Source organism: Rousettus aegyptiacus, unplaced genomic scaffold (assembly GCF_014176215.1).
Source record: "Rousettus aegyptiacus isolate mRouAeg1 unplaced genomic scaffold, mRouAeg1.p scaffold_m13_p_6, whole genome shotgun sequence".
NCBI lineage: Eukaryota > Metazoa > Chordata > Mammalia > Chiroptera > Pteropodidae > Rousettus > Rousettus aegyptiacus.
Genome location: NW_023416309.1, coordinates 14,355,583 through 14,370,326, shown reverse-complemented (window position 1 = coordinate 14,370,326; position 14,744 = coordinate 14,355,583). Strand labels below are relative to the sequence as shown.

The window sequence follows — 14,744 nt, the reverse complement described above, 5'->3', positions numbered from 1 at the left end:
CACAATGATACCACTACACATGTAGTTGGCTAAAAGAAAAATTACTGACAATACTAAGTACAGCAAGAATGCAAACAAGTGAAACTTTCATACATTGCTGGTGGAAATGAAAAATGGTACAGTCACTCTTGAAAATAGTTTGACATTTTCTCATAGAGCTTAACAATGTATTTACCATATGACCCAACAATCCACTCTTATTTCCCTTAGAGAAATGAAAACTTATGTTCACATGAAACCTATATATGACTGTTTACAGAAGCTCTATTCTAATTGCCAAAAACTATGTCTTTCAACAGCTGAATGGATAAATTGTGGCATACCCATACAACGAAATACAACTACAATAAAAAAAAGGAATGAACTCTTGAAACATGCAGTATCTTAGATAAATCTCAAAATATACAGAATGAAAGAAGCCAGTATCAAAGGTTACATACTGTATGATTCCCTTTATACACGTTCTCGAAGAGAAAAAAATTAGTGATGGAGAACTTATCAGTGATTGCCAATGAATAGCAGAGAAGGGTGCATCTATAAAGGGAAAGCAGGAGGGGGCCGTTTGGGAACTTCTCTGTATCCGGATCATGGTGGTAGTAAACTAAATCTATATTGTCAAAATTCGTGTATTAAATTTTATAGAGCTGTACACCAAAAGAATAAAAAAGTCAATTAACTATATGATAATTCTGAAGCAGTTTTAAAAGCCAGATTATTTACTGTAGGATTCCGCCCATCTGACATTGTAGGAAAGGCAAAAGCACAGCAATAGAAAACAGAATGATGGTTGTCAGGGATTAAGGGTGAGGGGAAGAAGTTTGACTACAAAGGGGCATGAAGCAATTTCTAGGGGCAAAAGAACTGCTCTATATCTTCATTACTGTGATGAATACATAATGTTTACCAAAACTTAGCATACACGAAAAAGAGTAAATTTTATTGTAAGTAAACTATACTTCAGAAACTCTCAATACAGTTGCTTTTTAAAAATACTTGTGGGATGTACTATTTAAAATAGCTTTGAATACATTTACTAAGAAAAAATACATTAAGTATCTGTCTTAACAATTAAAATAAAAACAAAAGGAGAAGAAAAAAATAAAAAGAAATATGAAAGATGTAGGAATAAGTCTAATAAAAGATGTGCAAAATTTTATAGAAAAAAATTACAAGACTCCATTAAAAGATTCTTCAAAAAAGACCCAAATAAATGTAGAGGTATACCATGTTAATGAACTGAAAAACAAAATTTTGTAAAACTGGCAAATCTCCCCAAACTAAACAGCAAAATCAATGCAATCCCGATGAAAATCCCAATGGGATTTTAGTGGACCTTGGCAAACACTTGAAACGCGAAGACACACTTGAAAAAAGAGGGGGGAGCTAAAAAAGTAGGAGAACATGCTCTAACAGTAAAATGGATTACAAATACAACGACGTGATATTGGCACAGAGATACAAATAGAACAATGAAAAAATTAAAAAGCCCCAAAACAGAATACAGATACCTCATGTTTCACAGAGGTAGGATAGCAAATCAGTAAGAAATGTAAGACTTCTCAGTAAGTGGAGCTGGGACATCAAGTATGCATTAAGAAAAGAATAATCATATAATACACAAATATCAATTGTATGTAGATTAAACACTTCAGTATAAAAGAAAAAATGTAAACCCTTTAGATGAGATAGAAAAGAATATCTTTACTACATCAGAGTAGGAAAATGTTTTTTAAAACATATAGAAAACATTTAATATAAAACTGATAACTATAAGAAAAGCAATCGTAAAAAAAAAATACGAGGCATTGTAAAAGATAGCAACTCACTTTAATGAATAGAAAGTGAGTGCCTGTTTATTCATTATTCAGATTAGGGCATTGCTGGTCCCTCGGACCACCAGCACTCTCATGTGTTATATGTTCCTATCACAATTCTGTCTCTTTAGAGGTAATCTCTTTATGACTTTTATGATAATCAATTTCTTGGTTTCCTTTATTTTTACATCCTTAAACAACATGGCATAGAAGGCACAGAAAACATTGTAAAAGACATCAAAAAACAGTACAAAAAAAGTGAAAAGTTAAATTCACAGAGGGACAAAACAGTTGCTACTCATATAACCACCAAAGGACTAATAGCCAAACTATATTGAGTTCCTAAAAAAGAAAAAAAATCAAAAGAAAAAATGGGCAAAAGAGAAATCAAGATGGCTATTAAACATATGAAAAGATGCTCAACAGTATTCTCAATACCATTCACACCTTACAGATTGATAAAATTTTAAAGTTCAACAATATTATATTGGCAAAAATGTGGAGAAATGACAACTCTCATACTTCATGTTGGGAACGTAAATTAACTCTGATTGTTTTAGAAAAGTTTGACATTATTTTGATAAAGACATGAATACCTGTAACCCTGCAATTTTACTGTAGAAAAATTGAAACATTCCAAAAGATATGTACAGGAGTGTTCATGGCAACACTGTTTGTAATAACCAAAAACTAATAACACCCAATGACTATCAATAGTTAAGTGGATAAAAATAATAATAGTAATTCTTATAATGTAATACTATATGATAACAAAAAAATGAACTACACTATACACAAGGATAAATCTTACAAATAATAATACAATTGAAAAATAATAAAATGAATAAAGACATAAAAGAAAAAATTCATGAGTATTCCATTTTTATGACATTTAAAAAGACAATATTAAACCATATTGTTTAGGGATGTAAAACTAAAGGAAACCAAGAAATTGATAATCATAAAAGTCATAAAGGGATTACCTCTGAAGAGACAGAATTGTGATAGGAACATAACAGACAGGAGTACTGGTGGTCTGAGGGGCCAGCAATGCATTCACTTTATAATTATTCCCTATAATTATTCAATACAATTATTCATTATATATTTTCTACTTCAAAACAAAATAGTTTTTGAAAAAGAAGATAGAGAATTATAAAATTAATTTTAGGAATAGTTATATCTCTAAAAATTGCTTTACTAGTAACATATAAGAAGTCTCACAAGAATAATGTGTGAAGAAGCAAATCATAAAAGAATATATATGGCTAGATTTCGTCTATATAAAGTTCAAAGGCAGGAAAGACTAACTTTTTAGTAAGACACATAATCATGATTATCACCAAAATTCCAGATAGCAATTTATCTCTTGAGGTTGAAGAAGGCTGTGATCAGAAAGAGGTACCTGGGAGACTTCTGGGGTGATGGAAATGTTCTTTCTTTCTTACCCGCACAGTTCACTTTTACAATTATTCTTTAAAGTGTACATATATGTCTCATGTAGTCTTTCTTATATATGCTGTATCTATTATGATATATATTGTATACATGTGGTATATACCATGTAAAATTCTTTTTTAATGACACTCAACTATTTAAAAAGCTGTTATTAGGATGAATTAATCTAATTATACAATAGAATGTAAACCTGCAACCATATCCTCATTTGTAATTTGTTAATAAGCTAATTCATTCATTACTAAGCCTATTTGCTTTGTCCATAAAGCTTTAATATGGAAATGTATAGCTAAAGTTCTAGCTGACTTAGCCTAACTCTAAAAAAGGCTCAGAATAACCCTAGAAAGGGTAAATTCTTCTAAAGAACAAGAAAAATATAAAATACTAATCAACGATGATGCATTATATGCACTGCAGAACACACCTAGAATACTTTATAGGTTTTCCTATTAAATTAAAACCTTGAAATTCTACTGTGAATGGAAATGATATGTAAAGACAGAATGAAGGAATCAGTATTTAATAAGAATGTCACCTCGCATTTGCAGAGAACTCTGTATTTTATAAGTGCTCCAATGAGTACTCTCTCGTTTGCACTATATTTATTTTCTTGACATGGAAAATGGGGTACCTACCTGTATTAAAACATAATAATTCCTTGTCAGAACTCCACTGTGGGTCCATGACATGTTACTCAGAGTTTCCTTCAACAGCAAAGAATTGCTTAGTACTTTGGGACAACTTATAAGACCAATACATTTCTGCCAAAAGAAGTCTCTTTCTATATAGATAATTTCAGTGGAATTTCTTTTTAGCATTCATAGGAAGACCTCTTTATAGATACTATTTTATGACAATCTATCTATATTTATGTACTCTCCAGACACAAACCAGCTAGGTTGACAACCGTATTATATATTTCACAGGATATTTTCCTGTCTTTTTAATCTGTATTCCAACTTCTATTTACCCAGGTACTTTTTATAAAAAGATTTTCCCTGATTACATGAAGATATTGTCTTAAACTTTAGGATTTAATTAAAGCCGAAATTAAAACATCACGAATTAAAGGTCTCCTGAACATGTAGATGTTTGTATTATTGTTGTATAAAGTGTCTTACTCAAGGCAATCTAGTTAATTCTAGATACCAGAATGTACTAACTTGACTTCTTATCAGCCATTCATTTTGAAGTTAGTCAGACCTGTGATTAATGACTTGGCAATTTTGTGCTGCCATAAAATACACTGCAAATTACTGTGAAGAGGATTAAATGAGAAAATGCTTGTAAAAACCTAAGCACAATGCCTAACATACAGTAAGTTACAAATAATTTGTTTTTTTCTGAAGACAATACAAGAGGATGCTGCTGATAGTGATAATTCAATAAAAACTACTATATAAATTTCGCTAATATATTACATAAATACATAACACCTAAATATCTCCCTTGTAATGCAAATATTTAATTCCATTGCCAAGTAAGACTCATCATAAACTAATCTATTATCTATCTTTCCTATTCTAGTAAAGAAAATGGACATTTTTGTTCCTTCTAACCTAAATAGCATTTCGAACCCATGGAATCACTACCTTTTCTAAGAAACCTTGTGTTATTATTTAAAAACTAAACTAATACAACAAAATAAAAAAGACCAAACAACACAATTCAAAAAATGGGCAAAGGACTTAAATAGACACATCTATCTCCAAGGAAGATATACAGTCAAAAAGCACATGACAAAACACTCAACATTATGAATTAGGGAAATGCAAATAAACACCACAATGAGATTTTCATTCATACCCATTATTTTGGCTATTATCAGGAAAAAAAATCCAGAAAACAATAAGTGTTGGAGAAAATATGGAGACACTGGATCCTCGGGCACAGCTAGAAATGTAAAATAGTGTAGTTGCTATGGAAAACAGTTAAACGTAGAATTACCATACCGTTTAATAATTCTACTCCTAAGTACATATCCAAAAGAACTAAAATCAGGGAGTCAAACAAATACTTGTATACCAGTGTTCATAGCGGCATTTACTCACAATAGCCAAAAGGTAGGAACAGCTCAAATGTTCATTAGCAAAAAAATAGATACACAAAATGTGGTGGGTCCATACAATGGAATATTATTCAGCCTTAAAAAGGAATGAAATTCTGATATATTCTACAACATAGGTGAAGCTTGAAGACATTATGCTCGGTGAAATAGCGAGACACAAAAGGACAAAATTGTATGATTCCATTTGTAGAAGGTATCGAGACTAGGCAAATTCATAAAGATAGAAAATAGAATAGAGGTTACCAGGGGCTAGATGGAGGAGAGAATGAGAAGTTGTTTAACAGAGAGAGCTTCTCTTTGATGAAAAAGTTTTGGAAATGGATAGTGGCAATGGCTGTACAAAAATGTGACTGTATTTAATGCCATTGAATGGTACACTTAAAAGTGATTGAATTGCAAATTTTGTTATGCGTATTTTACCATTATTAAAAAAAAACTAATCCAAAAAACTTATTATTAGAAATATGGCAATTCACTCATAATTTATCTGAGATTTAAAAGTTTAAAAGGATAGAAACTGCCAAGGATGGTGTAATCGGGGAGAATTTAATAAAGCGTCTGTTTACAAACATCGTGGACAGTGAAGTACCCTGGACAGTAACAGGAGGAAACCACAAGGCCTTAATGGGCCAGGGAAGATATTAGTTACCAGAACTCACAGTCAGTTGTGACTACAGCTTTGGGAGAGAGTTGCCTAACAAGAGCTGTGTGGCCTTCAGCAGAGAAATGTAACTGTCACAACTTACAAGGAGAAAGCCAAAAATATATATACACAGAACTCGCTCTCCTACCATCTTCTGTCACTGGGCTACACCCTACTGAATAGAGGGAATGGAGCCTATACAGGGCAAAACAGGCTGGGAAAGGGTAAAGAGTGAACATAAAGGGACAGATGGAAAATACGTGGCACAACATGACACATTACTTCATATTTCTATTTTACTATACAAAAGGAAGAATTATAATGAACATATTTTTCAGTGCAAAAAAAAAGTTCCTGTTGCCACAAAAAGTTGGAGGGTCAGTGGCTTAAAAGGCAAAGGTTTTTGTTCTTTAAAAAGTAAACACACACGCATTTTTGATAAGAGGATTCTGTACACAGTCTGCCCCAATATCCTCAAAACATTCTGATGAAATACAAAGAAAAAAAAAAGAAACAATATACCAAAATACTGGGGCTCTAGAAGATCTTAGAAATTTTCAAATTTTCAATATGACAGGAAACAGGCCAGAGAGTATGATACTTTAAGAAACTTCAGCAAGATCACAAAACTATTTAGCAGCAAAGCTGGAAACAGAAATCAGACCTAGTAACTCCTTGTCTAATTCTCTTCTCATCATACTTATACTAGAGAAATAAGTCTGGGAATGCTTAATAGTGGGAAAATTAACTAGCAAACAATTTTTTAAAAAACACCCATGCTCACAGGGTGAAAGCAACCCTGTGTCCATCAACAGATGAACAGATAAAATGTGGTTTATATACACATTGAAATATTATTCAGCCATAAAAAGGAAATTCTGACACATGCTACATACAGCATGGATTAATCTTGAGGACATAATATGAAGTGAAATAAGTCAGTCACAAAAAGGCAAACACTGTACGATTCTAATATGAGGTACCTACAGTAGTGAAATTCAGAGAAATAGGAAGTAGAATTGTGGTTGTCAGGGGCTGGGGGAGGAGGAAAATGAAGAGTTGTTTAATGGATATAGTTTTCTGTTTGAGAAGAAAAAAATTCTAGAAATGAATAGCAGTTGTACAACAATGCATAATTCCTACCAACTGTACACTTAAAATGGTTAAAATAGTAAAATTTTTAAATTGTGGTAAATATATATAAAGTTTACCATTTCAACCACCTTTAAGCATACAATTCAGTCACATTAAGTATATTCACCATGTTGCTCAATCATAGCACAATCCTAATTTTTTAAGAAAACGGGGCACTATATAACAGCACTTCTCAAATTCTGAATTTATGTAATTGTTTCCTTGTGGCATGGTTTACATTGTTTCTCTAGTCCCTTCATCTCCTGTAATCTAGACTTTACATCTAAAAGCTTTTATCAAGAACTCTTCACAGATTATTTTATATATTTCATGAGCCTTGGTTTAAATTTTATTCTCCAATGTCTAATCCATTATTCTCATCAGTGTATTTTTCACCTCAGTCATTGTACTTTCCATCTCTGGAGGTGCAATTTGGATGGATAGATAAATAGATAGATAGATCATGCTTTTATTTAACATTTCAATCTTCTAGTTTCTTGATTGTATGGAATAGTTTTAAAAACTTTTGATATCCCTCTCTATTACCTGTGTCACGTGTTTCAGTTTTGATTTTTTTTCTCAACATTATGGTCATATTTTCCTACTCCTTTGCATGCCTAATAACTTCTGATTGGATGCCAGACACTGAATTTTACCTTGTTGGGTGCTGGATAGTTCTGTAAACCTGTAACTATTCTTGCTTAGTTGTTGGACACAAGTATCTGGGAAACAGTTTGGCCCTTTCAGGTCTTGCTTTTAAGCCTTTTAGGCTGGGGTGGCACAGCATTTTGTTAAAGCTAATTCACCCCATTACTAAGACCAAACCATTCTGAGAACTCTACATGATGACCTGATAAGACATTTTCCACTCTGGCTGATAGGAATAAAAAACACTACTCCTGCCTCTACAAGAACTCCAAGTACTATTGTTTCTAATCTTTTCAAGTGATTCTTTTCCTAGCCTTGGGTAGTTTCCTCACATGTATGCACTGATCAGTTCTCACCTCTGAATATTTGAGGGGGAGCCTCTGCAGATCTCAGGAGTTTCTCTCTCCTTTCAGCTCTCTCCTCTCTAGGATTCTGCCCTGTAAACACCAGCTTCCCTGGCCTCCGCAGACTCTCTCAATTCAGGGAGACCACCGTACTCTGCCTGAGTTCCCCCTTCCTGCTTTGCAGCTGGAAAACTCTCTTCAAGTTGCAAGCCAGAGCAATCATAAAGCTCACCTCATCTGTTTCTCATCTCTCAGGAATCACTCTTTTGCTGTACAACGTCCAAAATCTAGGAAACCATTGTTTTGTACATTTTGTTTGCCTTTTTGGCTATTTCAGGCAGGAGGGTAAATATGGCACTCTTTCACCAGAAATGGAAGTTAAGACCAATTTTTCTGTCCCTTTTGTCTTCATGAATTATTTTAAAGCAACTCTTAGACATATTTCACTGCTATATATTAGTATGTCTCTCCAAAAATCTGGACTTTCTTGATAATCGTGTCACTGCTATACTTAACAAATTAAACAATTCCTTGGTATGATCTAATAATCGGTCCATACTCCATTTCCCCAACTTTGTCAAAATTTTTTTTTCTTTTAAGCAACTAGTTGTTGAAATTTTCTTTTTAATACTAGCATTTAATGAACACTACTTTGTGAAGGGGTACAATACTAAGTGCCTGATATCCATTACCTTATTTAATCTTCAATAACACTTGAGGTAAGTATTATTATTACTCCTACTTCACTGAGGACACCAAAGCTCACCGCTTTTAAGAAACGTACCTAAGGTCACAGCCAGTAGATAGCAGAGGAAAGTTTCTCTGATCTCAAAGTCACTGCTCTAATCATTACACTCCCTCATCATCTCAGGAATTATTAGGATAGAAAGATGATATCAATGCTGAAGTTGAAAATTCAAATTCTGAAACCACTTAATTTAAATGCTACCACAGATCAAAGACCTGGGAAAATAAACAATGCTGCTTTATTCGAAATATAATAGAATCTACTTGATATTTTAAAAAATCCGATTTCTAAATTTAAAAGTTTTATTTAACAAGGAAGGTACATAGTTGAAATGAAAATTAACTATCATCTGAAAATAGAGAATGTAGATTCAAGCATATCTACAATGTTTCTAAAACAGCTCTGTCAAATAGAACATGTAGCAATGATAGAAAGTTTTATATCTGTACTGTTCAATACAGCAAACACTAGCCATATATGGCTTTTGAGCCCCTGGAATGTGTTTAATGAAAGTGATGAACTGAATTTTACATTTTAATTAGCATAAATTTAAGTTGTAATTATCAACTCATCTGTCTCCACCATTAGACTGTGGGCTCCTTGATGAATGGAAAATGATTTTCCTCTCTCTCTCCAGTGCTTTGGTACATAGTAGACAGATAAAACATGCTTATTGATGTGCAGTAGAATGTATAGATGGAATTTTCTAGATGTGTCCAAGTAGGTTCTCTAAATGCATCAGAGTGCAGACCTAACCTATTGGATTATACTGTTTCTATTCTGATTTTTAAAGCAGATGAAATGTCTTATTTACTCATTTATTCACCCAACGTGTATATATGACAGGCACTCTGTTGGGTGGTCAGAATATGATTATGAATAAGACTTGTTTCTGGCATTAAGAATCACTCAGTCTCAGAAAATACATACAATAGCATGACAAAAGAAGAGTATTTTTTAAAGCTAAAAATAATTATTATGGGAACTACAAAGGATATAAACACCTGATAGTGGAGGAAAGTTTTATAAATTGAATAACTCAATAATCTACTTTAAAGATGAGTAGCAGCTCACCAGTTGGAGGATGGTATGACAGTGGAGAGGCATTCTAAGTACAACAAACAGTCTATGCAAAAGCATAAAAGACACAAAAAGACATGGCTTGTAGGGGGAGCAAAAGTAGTTCACTACGACTAGAACACGGCAGATGGAAAAGGAAAGTATAGACATAAGAGCTAATCTAGGAAGTTGTATTAGATCTTAGAATCTAATGCCCTTTAGGTGCCATGGAATAGAAAGCTCACTTAATCTTACTAGGATAATAGACAAAGTACTGATGCTTATTTTTTAAAAGGAAAAAAAAATGTAGGTTGCTGATTTAATTCCAATACTCACTGAATAAACTTGAAAAAGCAAAATCTAAATAATTTAGAACTTGGTGCTTATAAATAGACATCAATCAACTGTCCAAGTCTAAACAAGCAAGGTTATTAGAAAAGGCATTTTAAGTTTTAAATGACCAACATTATATCACTTTGAAGCAAAATGCAAATATTATTTGTACGGCTGACATGAATGATGAAGATCTATTTCTCAAAGATTACACTAAATTTTCAATTTTTCGTGTCAGTAAAACTCACCTTGAACTTGTTAGCCTAGCAAATGTTTACAATTTGCAAAAAAACTGATTATTAAGTTTGGGGGTGGGGGGAAGGGGAGATCAATCCATTTCTAGCTGTTTCTCTTCTCATGAACAGGGCTAAAACACCTTTCTTCCTAATGCAGCAATATTTAACTTCTTAATGCCAGATCATTAATTATATTTAATGTCAATAATTCCTCACAAGTTGTTCAATTCCACAGTTGCCTTTTTTGTTTTTTCAAGTAACATTCTAAACTGTTATCTCTTCCACCTGCAGGTATCCAGCATATCATATTCTCAAAGCATTACTTCTTCAGAATTTAACTTATCCTTAAAAATAAAAACAAATCCATTTTTTATCATTTCCGCCTATTACCAAAAGTCGCCATAAATTCTGATCTGAACTTCCAAGATGCTCAACAAGCTCCCCTTGTATAATGAAAGAATGTACTATCTTCCACTTAATATTAAACTGTACTTAGCTCAGAGTTTGTGTAAAAGTCTCTCAATGCATTCCCCCAGCATGACAGTTATCATACTTAAATTGGGCAATCTTCAAATACTTGGGCAGTCGACTAAAAATTATTTTGTTTAAGCAGTTTTCTAGTTTATTGTTATATATTCAAGATGGAATTTAAAAACCTGCTAAAATAAAGACAAACTAAATGAAGAACAATATAGTTAATTCCTCAGACCTATATATTTTAAACTCCCCATGGCTAAACATTCTGAAATTGGGAAAATAAAATCTTTTTAGAGATTATTTTTTATTATAAACAATTACACTTAACAAGAACCTACTATATCCAAGACACCTGCCATATATTTATCAAGTTAATCCTCACAAGATCCCTATAAGTATTATCATTTCCATTTTGCAAATGGAATAAACTCAAGTTCACAGAGATTAAGTAACTTGCTCAACATTCAGAAGTGATGGAGTTGGGTTTTAGAACATAGATCTGTCTAAACTAAAGCCTGTGCCACCAATGTTAGCAATTAAAGTTCCAATGTCCATTGGATTGTTAATCAAATTCACTACAGTAGATAAAATATTTATCAATAATCAATTTTAACAAGCTGGCCAAATATACAAAATATTTAAAGTCAAAATAAAGTCAGAATATGCTAGAGCAACGGTACAGACAAGTAATAACAGTGCAAATATATGCACTTGAAGAGTTTCAGTTTTATAAATAAAATAGACATTAAAAAAGGAAAAATCAACAAACTGTAAAATTAATTTATATTGGGAAAGGAAAACAAATACATATAAAATTATTTTAGCAAGCATTTGTTGTTTTTGCCTATCCAGCAACCATTCTCCCTTCTCCAGGAAATGACACCTCAATTTTCCTTTAGGAACTACATGCCCCCTACCCTTAGTAAACGTGGTTTGAAACTGTATCTCCTGCTGCACCCCACTCCAGGGTAAAAACAAGATGCAATCCTGGCCACACAGTGCATTCCAACACTCTGGCCACAGAGGTTGCCTCTAGGACAGGCAAAGACCCAAGTTAGGCCAATGAGACTCCCATATAGTAGTAGTTCACTGGAATCACAGAGAAAGAAAGTATATTCTCTCTCTTCTGAGATTTCTAAGATTGTAGGATGTAAGCCTATTTCTATTAGTACCATCTTTCCCCACGGAGTCTGACTCAACTCTACTTTTCCATACAGATTCCCAAATATGAAAGGAAACAAGTGGCTACCAGGTGGCAGGGGAAAAGATAAATCAGGATTTTGACCTTCAGTGTTATATTTTCTATAATGTTTCCATATTTCCAAAATAAACACCTAGTACTTTTATAATAGGAAATATAAAACATTTAAAAATACTGCCCATGTGTTTTCTTCTTAAATATGCCCAAATAGCAATACTTAACAGCTTAAAAGCATTAACAATTTCCTCATAATTTACCAAAGTGAGTACAACACCTATTTAAAAAGAATCCACCTTTTCCCTTGGTACAAGAGGAAGTTATTTTTGTTTTGATTGGTGGAAAAAAGTTGTTAGTAAACTTTTTAAAAAACTGATTCTCTTTTTAAAAGGGATATATTAAACATTACTGTATGAAAAAAATAGTTAACTTTCAGCAAGTGCTGCAGCCATTGTAAAACTGCTCAAGAGATAAAACTAAAGATTAAGTGGCCAAATTAGTTTTAATAACTTTATCAATTACTTTAGTCTTATAATTCTAAATAAGATCTTTCAGTTATAATGATTTTACATCAGATTGCATTATAGGAGAAATTACACACCATTGTTTTATTCTTAAATACTCCTGAAAAGTAAGTCTCAAGATGCACCCCTTGAGATTGTAAAAAACCTACTGAATATAGTAAATGTCCTATAGATTATAAAGGAAGATAGCAAGACATGCTTTTGTTCTCCTTTAGTTTTTATTAGTTTCTATTACTTTCTTTATTCCCTTCCTCTCCAGGCACACAACCCACTCCTGAATCTTTACTTTTTGTCAGTATTACTTTGTGTTTTATAATCCTCAGTAAAGACGCTTAAAAGGTGTCATGGACCCTTTCCTGACATAATTAGGCGGCCAAATTGATGTTCTTAAATGGAAGAGCCACCTTTTCACAGACTAGTGGTAGTAAGTTCCAAAAAGTTTTTAGAATAGGCGATATTTAACAAGTCATTATCTTGTCCAACACCTGAAAGAGAGCATGTTGGTCATCTTGGCCAACATTTATGTCTGAAGATGTTGACATTTTACTCATCTGTCATATGGTTCAATGAAACCTAAACTCTCTTACAGTTGAAGAAAATGGGTCTTTCCAGGAACCACAGGGAGAATAAAATATGTTATTCTAGTCCTATAGCTATAAAATGGTTATTTTACTTATATTTGCAAAGACCTACAATCTTTTTTAGGCATTTGAAAGAGACAGTAAAGAAACCATAAACATTAAGACTACAAATTGCAACTTAAAACAGCGCGTTTTAAACTCTTCTCCCAACGTTCACAGAGAACCAGTAACGCCTGGTTCATTCTCGAAACATCCTATGGTGGCCCAGGATGGGATGATGAGAAGGAAACTAGTTAAAGAATGGGAACGGGAAGGCACTGGAAAAGATAAAAACAGAACAGTCCAAGAAGCCTGCTGTTTGTTTTGTTCCTTCGCGTCTCCACTGATTTTCCACTTCTGTTTTCGTTTCAATGATTAATACTTCACTCCATCAGAGATCAAACTGTAAACTCCCGACCCACTTCCAACCACATCTACAAATGCCAAGGGAACCAATCAAGTCTACCTGTGTCTCCAGGTCACCCGCAGAGAGAGCGACTCGACACTGAGAGAAGTTCTCCCGGGACAGAGAGAAGGGATCTAGTGGGGTGAAGTAAAGCGGAGGACAGGAGGCAGGCAGGACTACGGACTCCTCTCAAGCCCCTAAACGGAATGCATCAGGGAAAGACAGCTATTCCCCTGACCGAGCTTAGAAGTCGCCTGATCCCAGAGCGGACAAACAGCCGGACCCGGAGATCAGGTCTCTAAAGCTGTTTCGTTCCCCCACCCTACCCCCTTCCATTTCGCCCTCCCTAAATGGCTGTCTCCTGACACCCTTCAAAGTCCGGGACTCACCCGTCCACGCACGAACTCCAAAGCTTCTGCGTCAAAACCGCCCACCTCTGAAAACCATAGAGATGAAGAAACGGGCGACACAAGCGTCCACCGCCCAGCTTCACGTGACTCTCCTTGCCGCTGGGCCTGTCGGGATCGTGGCGAAACGCGTGTGTGGCGGGGTGGGGCACGGAGAAAAAGGAGTGAGGAGGGACGAAGGAAGCAACCCGCTGTGCCCTTGTCTTGGTCCCGCCTCCTCTTCGTTTAGGCGGGAAAGCAAGAGAGCTCCCAGAAGCCCTGGGGCTTTTTCTGTAGTGTTATCTTTGCCATATACACAAGGTGTATAGGTGCTTTCTGCCACCTCGTTGGTACCCGTTTTTGTGTTAGCTAAGCAAAAAGGAGTCAAAGAGAGCTGGACCTCAGTGAATTGAGAATTGTTCCTTTTGAACTGCATTTAGGTTTAGGCTTATGTTAAAATTTTTGTTTCTGGACCTTGAAATTTTTTTGAATTAAAGTCATCTAACTTAATAAATTTTAAAATTTATTTAGTCATTTAAAAAATAATAAGCATATCATGTGTTGACAAATAATCTATTTTTATGAATAATAATCGTTTTCCAAAAAAAATAGAAGAGCAGCCTGGTTTTACATTCTTGTAAATTTCTT

General features: G+C 34.0%; 1 protein-coding gene across 4 annotated transcripts in view; it reads right to left on the bottom strand.

The window, feature by feature from the left end:
* Positions 1 to 14,254, bottom strand: part of MICU1 (mitochondrial calcium uptake 1) — a 183,148-nt gene extending 168,894 nt beyond the window's left edge. For 3 of the 4 annotated variants that reach the window (XM_016162281.2, XM_016162283.2, XM_016162279.2), the window contains exon 1: positions 14,100 to 14,251. The gene's annotated coding sequence lies outside the window, so the exon portion shown is untranslated. Of the gene's footprint in view, positions 1 to 14,099 lie in introns of all 4 variants that reach the window. The other variant, XM_036223805.1, reaches the window with a different exon arrangement.
* Positions 14,255 to 14,744: the final 490 nt, after the last annotated feature.